We start from the raw sequence: 11,014 nt of genomic DNA, 5'->3' as shown, positions 1-11,014 counted from the left end.
CCAATATAGGGGAATGCCAGGGCCAAAAGAATGGGAATGGGTGGATAGGGAAGTGGGGGGGCGCTATGGGGGACTTTTGGGATAGCATTGGAAACGTAATTGAGGAAAATATGTAATAAAAATATTAAAAAAAAAAAAAAAGAAACGTGGAGAAGGCTATAGTGGAGGAGTTTGAAGAAGAAATGGTACAGACATTCTTAAAATTAAATAAGCTGGAGTTGAAATTAGAGGCCACTGTGCCTCATCTCTCCTTCAGAGACATATATCAACACTTCAGAGACGTATGTTTGGTAACATTTATCTGAGGAATCTAACAATATATATTAAATTAAGGTGATTTTTCTCCTCAACTGTCATTGCATTGAACCCAGGTATCCAAATATCAGGCATGTGTCTGAAAGAGATTTTGCTTCTGGTTTAAATTAAAGTGAAGCAACAAGATGATAGTTTTGGTGTTCATGTTATTGTACTGAGAAGAACTCTGCTAAAATTAATTCTCTTGTATTGGTCCTGAACTTGAAGGGCTCAGCTTATACTGCTCTCCCGTCAGGTCACACAAATGCTTCACAACAGTTTCCACAAGGCAAGTGGGCTGGGTAGAAGACAAGAAGATCAAAAAAGACATCAGTCAGATATTCCACCCGTGTCTTGACATCATTAAGCAGATTAGATTGAATTTCACAGCATTGTTACAAAACTTTTGTTTCAAAAAAGTTTGACTTTTTGGAAATAAAAGACTGGGACTGGGTCTCAAAGGTAGAGTGCTTGCCTCCAATCCTTAGTACTGGTAACAACAACAAAAGAAAACATTGTAAAATGTTCTATTTTTAAAGAAAACATCCAGTTCTACTCTATTTTGTGTGTCTGTGTGTGTGTGAATTTTTATTGAAAATAGATTTCTTTCTTTCATACAACATATACCAACCACAGTACCCCTCCCTCCACTCCTCCTAGCTCTCCCCCCACATCCTCTCCCCATTTCCTCTTCAGAAAAGAGCAGGCCTCCTAGAGACAACAACAAAACAAGATATAATAGGACAAGGTGAAAGTCCTCATAGTGAGGCTGGAGGACAACCCAATAGGAGGAAAAGACTCTCATGATCAGTCAGAGATACACCAAATTCCACTGTTAGAAGTCTCTCAAGAACACCAGGCTACCAGTTATAAAACACATGCAGAGGACCTGGTGGCCCGTGCATGCCATTTCAGCCTCTGTGAGCACATGCGAGCCCTGCTTGATTGATTCAGTAGGTGTAAGCATACATTTCTCTCAACCTCCTCTTTAACTCATCTTCCACAAGAGGAAGTAGAAAAGAAAGGTTATTAGGATATGGGGGCAGTAGACCTGTTTAGCAATAGTCCTTTGGAGTGATTCCAGTCTTTGTTATTCTCAGTCCCGTCCACTAGCAAGCACCAAACACAAATCAGCAGTTAAAGACCAGTCCACTGGGCAGATACCACACAGCATCAGCCCTGGCATCCCAGTCCACACACCACACACAAACCAGCAAGGGCAGCTCAATCCAGAAGAGACTTCAAGGCTAACCAACTGGCCCAGGTTCATGGAAGCAGCAAGAAGCCACAGGAAGCTCATGAGAAGTTCTTTGGTGAATTTCTCTCTATGATGTCACCACAAGCAAAGCTCAACAGCACAATGTAAGTCAAACCAATATGTGTGTGCCATCAACAAAGAACAGTAAGGTGGCGCAAAGTGATCCAGTGCTCAAGCTCCCACTGTCTGAGGGCTCATATTTTTTATTGGATATTTTCTTTATTTACATTTCAAATGTTATCACCTTTCCAGGTTTCCCCTCCTAAAAACATTCTTACCCTATCGCCTCCCCCTTCCCCATGCTCAGCAAGCCACCCACTCCTGCTTCCTGGCCTTGGCATTCCCCCACACTGGGGCATACAGCCTTCATAGGACCAAGAGCCTCTCCTCCCATTGATGTCCTATAGGCAATCCTCTGCTGCATATGCAGCTGGAGCCATGAGTCCCACCATGTGTGCTCTTTGGTTGGTGGTTTAGTCCCTGGAACCTCTGGGGGTACATATTAATGTTCCTCTCTTGAGGCTGCAAATCCTTCAGCTCCTTAGGTCTTTTCTTTAGCTCCTTAATTGGAGACCCTATGTTCAGTCCAATGGATGGCTTTTAGCATCCAGTTTTGTATTTGTCAGGCACTGGCAGAACCTCTCAGAAGAGAGCTATATCAGGTTCCTGTCAGCAAGCACTTGTTGGCACTCACAACAGTATCTGGGTTTGGGGATTATATATGGGATGGATCTCCAGGTGAATCAGTCTCTGGATAATCATTTCTTCAGTCTCTATTCCACACTTTGTCTCTGTAACTCCTTCCATGGGTGTTTTGTTCCCTCCTTCTAAGATGGATCAAGGTATTCACACTATGGTCTTCCTTCTTCTTGAGCTTCATGTGGTTTGTGAATTGTATCTTGGGTATTCTGAGCTTCTGGGCTAATATCCACTTATCAGTGAGTGCATATCATGTGTGTTCTTTTGTGATTGGGTTACTTCACTCAGGCTTCAAATCTCTGAAGAAAGAAATCAAAGAAGATCTCAGAAGATGGAAAGATCTCCCATACTTATGGATTGGGAGGATTAATATAGTGAAAATGGCCATCTTGCCAAAAGCTATCTACCTATTGAGTGCAATCCCCATCAAAATTTCAACTCAATTCTTCATACATTTAGAAAGAGCAATTTCCAAATTCATATAGAATAACAAAAAAACTCAGGATAGTGAAAACTATTCTCAACAATAAAAGAACTTTTGGGGAAATCACTATCCCTGACCTCAAGCTGTACTACAGAGACATTGTGATTAAAACAAACAAACAAAAAAAACTGCATGGTATTGGTACAGTGACAGGCAGGTAGATCAATGGAATAGAACTGAAGACCCAGAAATGAACCCACATACCTATGGTCACTTGATCTTTGACAAAGGAGCTAAAACCATCCAGTAGAAAAAGACAGCATTTTCAATAAATGGTGCTGGCTCAACTGGTGGTTAGCATGTAGAAGAAGCCAAATGGATCCATTCTTATCTCCTTGTACAAAGCTCAAGTCCAAGTGGATCAAAGACCTCCACATAAAACCAGATACACTGAAACTTATAGAACAGAAAGTGAGAAAGGACCTCAAACATATGGGCACAGGGGAAAAATTCCTGAAGAGAACACCAATGGCTTGTAATGTAAGATCAAGAATCAACAAATGGGACCTCATAGAATTGCAAAGCTTCTGTAAAGGACAGTCAAGAAGACAAAAAGGCCACCAACAGATTGCTAAAAGATCTTCACCAATCCTACATCCAATAGAGGGCTAATATCCAGTATATACAAAGAACTCAAGAAGACTCCAGAGAAACAAATAACCCTAATAAAAATGGGGTACAAAGCTAAACAAATAATTCTCAACTGAGGAATACTGAATGGTTACAAAGCAACTAAAAAAGTGTTCAACATCCTTTGTCATCAGGGAAATTCATATCAAAACAACCCCGAGATTCCACCTCACACCAATCAGAATAGCTAAGATAAAAAAAAAAAAAAACTCAGGTGACAGCTAATGCTGGTGAGGATGTGGAGAAAAAGGAACACTCTTCCATTGCTGGTAGGATTGCAAGCTGGTACAACCACTCTGGAAATCAGTTTGGTGGTTCCTCAGAAAATTGGACATAGTACTGCCTGAGGATCCAGCAATACCTCCCCTGGGCATATACGCAGAATATATTCCAACTGGTAATAAGGACACATGCTCCACTATGTTCATAGCAGCCTTATTTATAATAGCCAGAAGCTGAAAGAGACCAAATGTCCCTCAACAGAGGAATGGGTATAGAAAATGTAGTACATTTACACAATGGAGTAACACTCAGCTATTAAAAACAATAAATTTATGAAATTCATGGGCAAATAGATGGATTTGCGGGGTCATATTTATACTCCTTCATCACCTGTCCTTTGAAGTGTTTGCTTTAACAAAACATCCTTTCACCAGTGTGCCCCAGCCAAACATCATTTGGCATAACTGACTTTCCAAAGAAACCAGAAATGTATACTTCAAGTGGGGCATGTTCTACTGCTGTCCTTCATCCTCCCTGACTCATACCATCTTTCCTCCCCTTCTTCTGCAAAGTTGGAAGTTTTCCCAATCTCCAAGGGGAAGCACCCAGTAGTGATCTCCAGTTTAGACACTGTCCTAATGTCTGACTGGTGGTCTCTGCACTCACTCCCATCTGCTGCTGGCAGAAGCTTCTCTGATGATGGCTTAAAAAGGCATCTATCTATAAGTATAGCAGGATATCATTAGGAATTATTTCATTGATCTTTTATTGTTTGGTTGTACCCTAGAGCTGAACTTGAAAGGTACCTTTGAGCTAATTAGTCTCTAGCTCTGGGTTATCCAGGCAGATTAGGGCATGGGCCTTAAATTAACATTGATTGGCCACTCACTCCCACATGTTCTGTTCAACCATTGCCCCAGCAAATCTTGCAGAATGGACAGATTATAGGTGGAGGGTTTTGTTGGTGTCCAGATTTCTCTTTTCATAACCTGAAAAGTGCCTTCTAATGCCAAATAGATTAGACTGTGCAGGTGAAGTCTTTAAATACACAGCAGTGCCACCTCTCTATTTGCTACAACAACAACAAGGAAGTTGTCCTTGGCAAGGGGGACCCATTGTCAAAATCCTAGATACAACCACATTGGTTTCACAATCCACAAATGGATTTTGATCCATAGTTTGAAGAGTGTTCTTTGAGATTTGCAGTGGTTCATATACTCTTTTTTTTTTTTTTTTTTTTTTTTTTTTTTTTTTTTTTTTTTTTTTTTTTGGTTTTTCGAGACAGGGTTTCTCTGCGTAGCCCTGGCTGTCCTGGCACTCACTTTGTAGACCAGGCTGGCCTCGAACTCAGAAATCCGCCTGCCTCTGCCTCCCGAGTGCTGGGATTAAAGGCGTGTGCCACCGGTTCATATACTCTTAACATGAAATGTGGTAAAGTTGTATTGTACTCTAATATCATCAGAAAATATGCTAGTCAGCAAAGAGTCTGATGAAGAAGAATAAATTCAAAAGTTAATGAAAAAGAAGACCTCTGAAAAAGCAGCTTTACATCTGTTCTGCTTCCCCAAGCCCAGCATCCAGAGGGTAAGAACAGAATAAAACTGAAAAATAAGAACATATAGGAAGGAAAGTAGGGAAGGAGAAAGCATTGAAGGAGACATCTTGGAACTCAGAGAGGTGATTGTGGACCATCTCCAATAGGACACCTCTAATACAAGCCTGACCAACTCACAGTGATTTGCTACAGAAAATTAACTAGGGATTACTTCTAAAAGCAGCAGGGACATATGGATTCCTCTAGTACTGGGCCAGGTGTTTATTTGAATTGCTGATGGTCTATGGTGAACATCTTACTGGAATTACTGATGAAGTCAGCTCTAATTTTGGTATGGCAGGAATTCAGAAGTTTAAGGAAGTCCAACCTTAGGAGCCTAAAAGAAAGTGATGCCTAAAATATTAACTTATTGTCACTAAGATCTTCATTTACCTCATATCCTGTCCTTACTATATTCTTTTGAAGGATCTCCACTTTGTATCCTCAGGCCACCTATGAAGAGATGAACACTGTGAAGGGAGTAGAGAGTGTTGGGCTCGAAGCAGGTATTCCAGAAAGGAAGTTCTACAACCTGAGCAGGCTGACTCAGGCTCTTTTGTTTATGAGGAAGAGAAAAATAGTAACTTAATCAGAAAAATAAAGAAGGGGTAAGAGATGTCTCAGCAATTAAGAATATGGGCTGATCTTCCAGAGAACCTGAGTTCGTTTGCCTGCACCCTCATGGCAGTTCACAACTGTCTGTAACTCAAGTCCAAGGAATCCGATACCCTCATCTGGCCTTAGTGATCACCAGGTATGCACATAGTACACAGACATGCAGGCAAAACAGCCATACATGAAGAAAAGAAGGAAGGAAGGAAGGAAGGAAGGAAGGAAGGAAGGAAGGAAGGAAGGAAGGAAGGAGAAAGTCAGTAAGTCAGTAAGGATTGGTTGGTTTATAAATTGAAGTAAGCATGCAGGAAGAAGAGGGTCCAGAGAATGGTGAGGATCTCAATCTAACAAGAACCAGTTGAAATTTCTTCAAAGAACTATCACTGTGATAGTCCAATTATACATATGTCTCTGTTCAACTTACACTCCAATGACCTAGGCTAGGTCACCCCATTGATATCAGGATACCTCTCTTTGCTAAGGAATTTCATAGCATCTTAACTATTCTACCCAATATGTCTGCACCCAATGAGAGAGGGATAATCCTGCAGAGCAGTGGTTCTCACCCTTCCTAATGCTGAAACCCTTTAATACAGTTCCTCATGTTGTAGTGATCTCCAACCATAAAAGCATTTCATCACTATTTCATAACTGTAATTTGGCTGCTGTCATGAATCATAACATAAATAGCTGCTATGCAGGATATTTGATACGCAACCTACAATTGAGAAGCATTGCTGTAAAGCAAAACTGAGACATAACTGATAGGATAATGTCTGGATCTATGTAGAGAAGTATCATAAGATATATACCAGCACTGCCTGTAGTGAACCAAAGTAAGAAAGAAGACAGAAATGTGAAGTCTTAAGGGGTCCAAAGAGATCAGCTGACATGAGGTTTTTACATGTCTCAAACCCTAGGCAGATGTACTTGACTATTTACATTCATTATCAGGACTGAATTTGGAATTAAAATTAAACAGTATTTGTATATAAGACATACAACTTCACTGGGCTCTCTTAAACAGAACATCAAAGAAGCTCTTTGTAAATAAATCATATTGCTGTAAGTGTTACATAAATCTTGAAGGACTGTAATAGCTCTTCAATATGCAACTGGGTTAAAGTACAATTAGTAGCAATGCTGAATACATATTTATATACAAAGCATATGCATATGCATGTATATATAAATAATAATGGTATATATTCTTTATATATGTGTACATGTAGTATATACTCTTTCTTTTATCATTTCAACAAGTAAAGAGGTTGACTTTGATAGCTTTCGGAGTTATGGAACAGCTTGGTTTACTCTTCCTTTTGTCATTTACCATGTGGTCCTGTATTTTTAATGCATTTCCAATGCTAATTTGTCATCCCCAAACATCAAAATGGGAGATCATGGAAATACTAGTTTATTTTAAGATCAACAGAATACAGATTGTTTAAAGATAAAACATTCCTATAATATCACTTACTTGAGTCATTAAGCACTACACAACTTGAAATCCATTTCTTCATAAGTTTAAGATACAAGATATTAAAGACATCAGCATACAAACCCAAATATGATGTTATAGACACCCACATACTATGAAAATCTGTTCTAATATTTACATGGGCCTGTTCCATTGAGTTTTACATCTGAGACACTAAGAAACAAAGAAAGGTTTGTCTGTTTCCTCTACTGTCAGCCTTATCCACATGACAGTCCTCTAGCATATTAAATTTTGAAGGTTTAATTTGAATTTCCAAGATGAAATAGTGCTTTTTTCAATGACTTGAGTTTCAGGGATAGACTCATTTTTATGAATGAAAGATTATTTCCATACCTCCTAGGTGTTCTTTTCTCAATAAGATTGGTCTTGCTGAGGAATCATCAATGTCTTATCATATGGAGTATTTCAATAGAACCCTAGTTAGGGACAGTGAGTCATCTCTTGATTATCAACATAGCCACTTGTCAGGAGGAACAGTATTTTTGTCACAACAAGCATCACTCAAAATTACAACTTATCCTATTAGAAATAATCTTGTATGAGACTTTTCCCAATCAGGCACACAGCATCAACTTCAGCCACTGTGACTCACAACACTACCCAATAACTCATTACACCCATGGATATATGAAACAAAAAGACAATTTCAGTACAGTACCTAAAGAGTATCTCTAATTCATGAAGGGGACAACTATGGTCTAATTCTCTCTTTTAGACATCAAATAGTACCTTTCATGTTCTCTTCTGGAGATATTTTATTATTCTTTCTCTCAGACCTTTTTAATTTAGATTAACCCCCCCCAAAATAAAATTACTGTAAACCCATAAATAAAATGACTGGTTGAATTAATTGGTATATATTGTAGGACTGGTGGTATTTTTATTTTTATTTCCATTCAGCCTCAAGTGCCTGGGCCAGAATCTCCATTGTCCATTCTGAACAAGCACATCTTTATCTTTAAAACTCTGAATAGTTTGCTAAGGGAGCTTTACTTTCTGGGGCATCATTAGGTAAAATCTGATTAAGGAGAGGGTAAAACCCCTACAAAAAAGTAAAATTTCTTCTACTTGATGGCTATAGTTTGAAATTCATTTCACAGGAATTGAAATTTTCACAGCTACAAACCAAGGGCAAACACATAAAACTTAGTCTTCTTTGTACATGAGAGTTTAGATACTCCTTGGTGTTGGTTATGGAGGCTTGGAAAAGAAAGATGTTCCAGCCATAATGTGTCAGTGATGGAAGGAAGGATAAAAGAACTCAAGTGTTCAGAGGCTAAGAGAGCACCTCCTGATGTTTGGGCCTCAAGACACAAATGTCAAATTGAGCAGAGAAAGTTAAGAGAAGATTAAACTGAAAGATAGTGACACTTGTGAATTTTTCTTAGCTAAGATGCTTTTGCAAAGAGGTAAAAAAAATGAGATTCTTCAACTTTTAATTTTCAGGCAATGTTTTGAAATGTAGAAATGAATCTTGAGGCTTTTATATTCCAATCAAAGTGTTGGTAATAGGCATAACAGAGTGTGATGCAAACTTATAATACAGCTAATCAGAGTTTGTGGAGTATGCTCCTATCCATATATCTAGGATTAAAATTCTGAAGAAAATGTGCACTCTAAAGCTCATTATTGTACTTGTGAGAGTTTTTTTGCAACAACAATCAAAGCATAGCTTTTATTTGAGGGGGAGACTCTTGAGTGACATAGTAGCAAGACTTATGCAAGAAGAGGAATCTGTAGCAGTTAGGTTATGAACAGATTCCCACCATATCATAAACCACTTGCCTGCTCAATGTACAAAAGCTTTCCAAAAAAAAAAAAAAAAAAAAAAAAAGCTTTAAAAAAAAAAAAAAAAAAAAGAAAAATATTCCAGAATCAAGTAATACCTAACAAAGAAATTCCCTTGGCCAGTGCCCTGGTCTATCACAATAGTCCTACAAAGGAAAATGGAAAGAGNTATTTGAGGGGGAGACTCTTGAGTGACATAGTAGCAAGACTTATGCAAGAAGAGGAATCTGTAGCAGTTAGGTTATGAACAGATTCCCACCATATAAGAAACCAGTTGCCTGCTCAATGTACAAAAGCTTTACAAAAAAAAAAAAAAAAAAAAAAAAAGCTTTCAAAAAAAAAAAAAAAAAAAGCAAAATATTCCAGAATCAAGTAATACCTAACAAAGAAATTCCCTTGGCCAGTGCCCTGGTCTATCACAATAGTCCTACAAAGGAAAATGGAAAGAGAAGAGAAAAACAAATAATAATTTGTTTGGAAATCATGATAAAGAGAGAAAGTATGAGACGTTTTGAAGCAGAAATCTTGGGTTTCTTTGGAAATTCAGTTAAGGCAAATAATGTTTTGCTGAGGCACACAGGTGAAGCGATGTTTTGCTAAAGCAGACACATGAAAGAATGCTTTCCTGAAGCAGACACATGTGAAAAGATGTTTTGCTATAGCAAACATGTGAAAGGACATATGACATTCAGAAGGAATATAAATATGACCCCACAGACAGTGGGAGCTCGAGCATTGGTTTTCTTTGTTCCACCTCAATATTCTTCACTAATAACATGCATATATTGGTTCATCTTACATTCCATTGCTGGGCTCTGCTTGTGGTAATGCCATAGAGAGAAACTTGCTGAAGAACTTGTGAGATTCCTGCAATTTCTTGTTGCTTCCACAGCCTCAGACTGGTTGGTGAGCCTTGTGGTTTCTTTTGGATTGAACTGCCTTTGCTGGTTCATATGGTAACTGCCAAGTGGACTGGACTGCAGCTGCTGATTCATACTTTGTGTTTGCTACTGGACTGAACTGCACATATCCTGGCCACAAAGACTGGACTTACCCTCAAAGGACAATTTCTAAACAGGTCTAGTTCCCCTGTGTCCTAATTACTTTTCTTTTTTACTACCTCTGGTGAGAAGTAGGCTAGAGGGGAGATTGAATGCTTATTAAAGTAGGTTGAGAAAATTTGTGCCTACAATATGTGATTAAAGTAGAATATTTAATGGGAATTGTAGTAGTGGTCATTGGACACAAAATTGAGTTCAATAAAGAATGGTTATATTAAAGAAAACTTTTCAAATAAAGCTGATAGATTGGTGAAGCATGGATATACTATATATGTTGATATCAAAGGTTTTTAATAGGTATGTAATGAAGAATTTTCATAATAGTCTCATGGGTGGGTTGTTGATGTGACAACACTGATGATGAGTCATGGGAGCATATGCAACCACAATTGGTGCTCTGAGTGACAGCATGTCTGCCAGCCCACTATGTGAGTGATTCTTCAGAAAAGCCACACCATTGCAGGGGGACAACCCCTTCACTAATGTTGGAAAGACTCTTCATTTAACCCAGTTCAAGAATTTGTATGTTTTGTTTCCCCTTCTAAGAAGGATCAAGGTATCCACACTTTAGTCTTCCTTCTTCATGTGGTTTGTGAATTGTACCTTGGGTATTCCAAGCTTCTGGGCTAATATCCTCTTATCAGTGAATGCATATCATGTGTGTTCTTTTGTGATTGGGTTACCTCACTTAGGATGATATCCTCCAGATCCATCCAATTGTCTAAGAATTTCTTAAATTCATTGTTTTTAATAGCTGTGGAATACTTAGGATATCCAAGATATAAGATACAATTTGCTAAACGCATGAAACTCAAGAAGAATGAAGACCAAAATGTGGACACTGTGCCCCTTCTTAGAATTGGGAACAAAA

Source organism: Mus caroli, chromosome 5 (assembly GCF_900094665.2).
Source record: "Mus caroli chromosome 5, CAROLI_EIJ_v1.1, whole genome shotgun sequence".
Lineage (NCBI taxonomy): Eukaryota > Metazoa > Chordata > Mammalia > Rodentia > Muridae > Mus > Mus caroli.
This window is presented reverse-complemented; position numbering follows the sequence as displayed.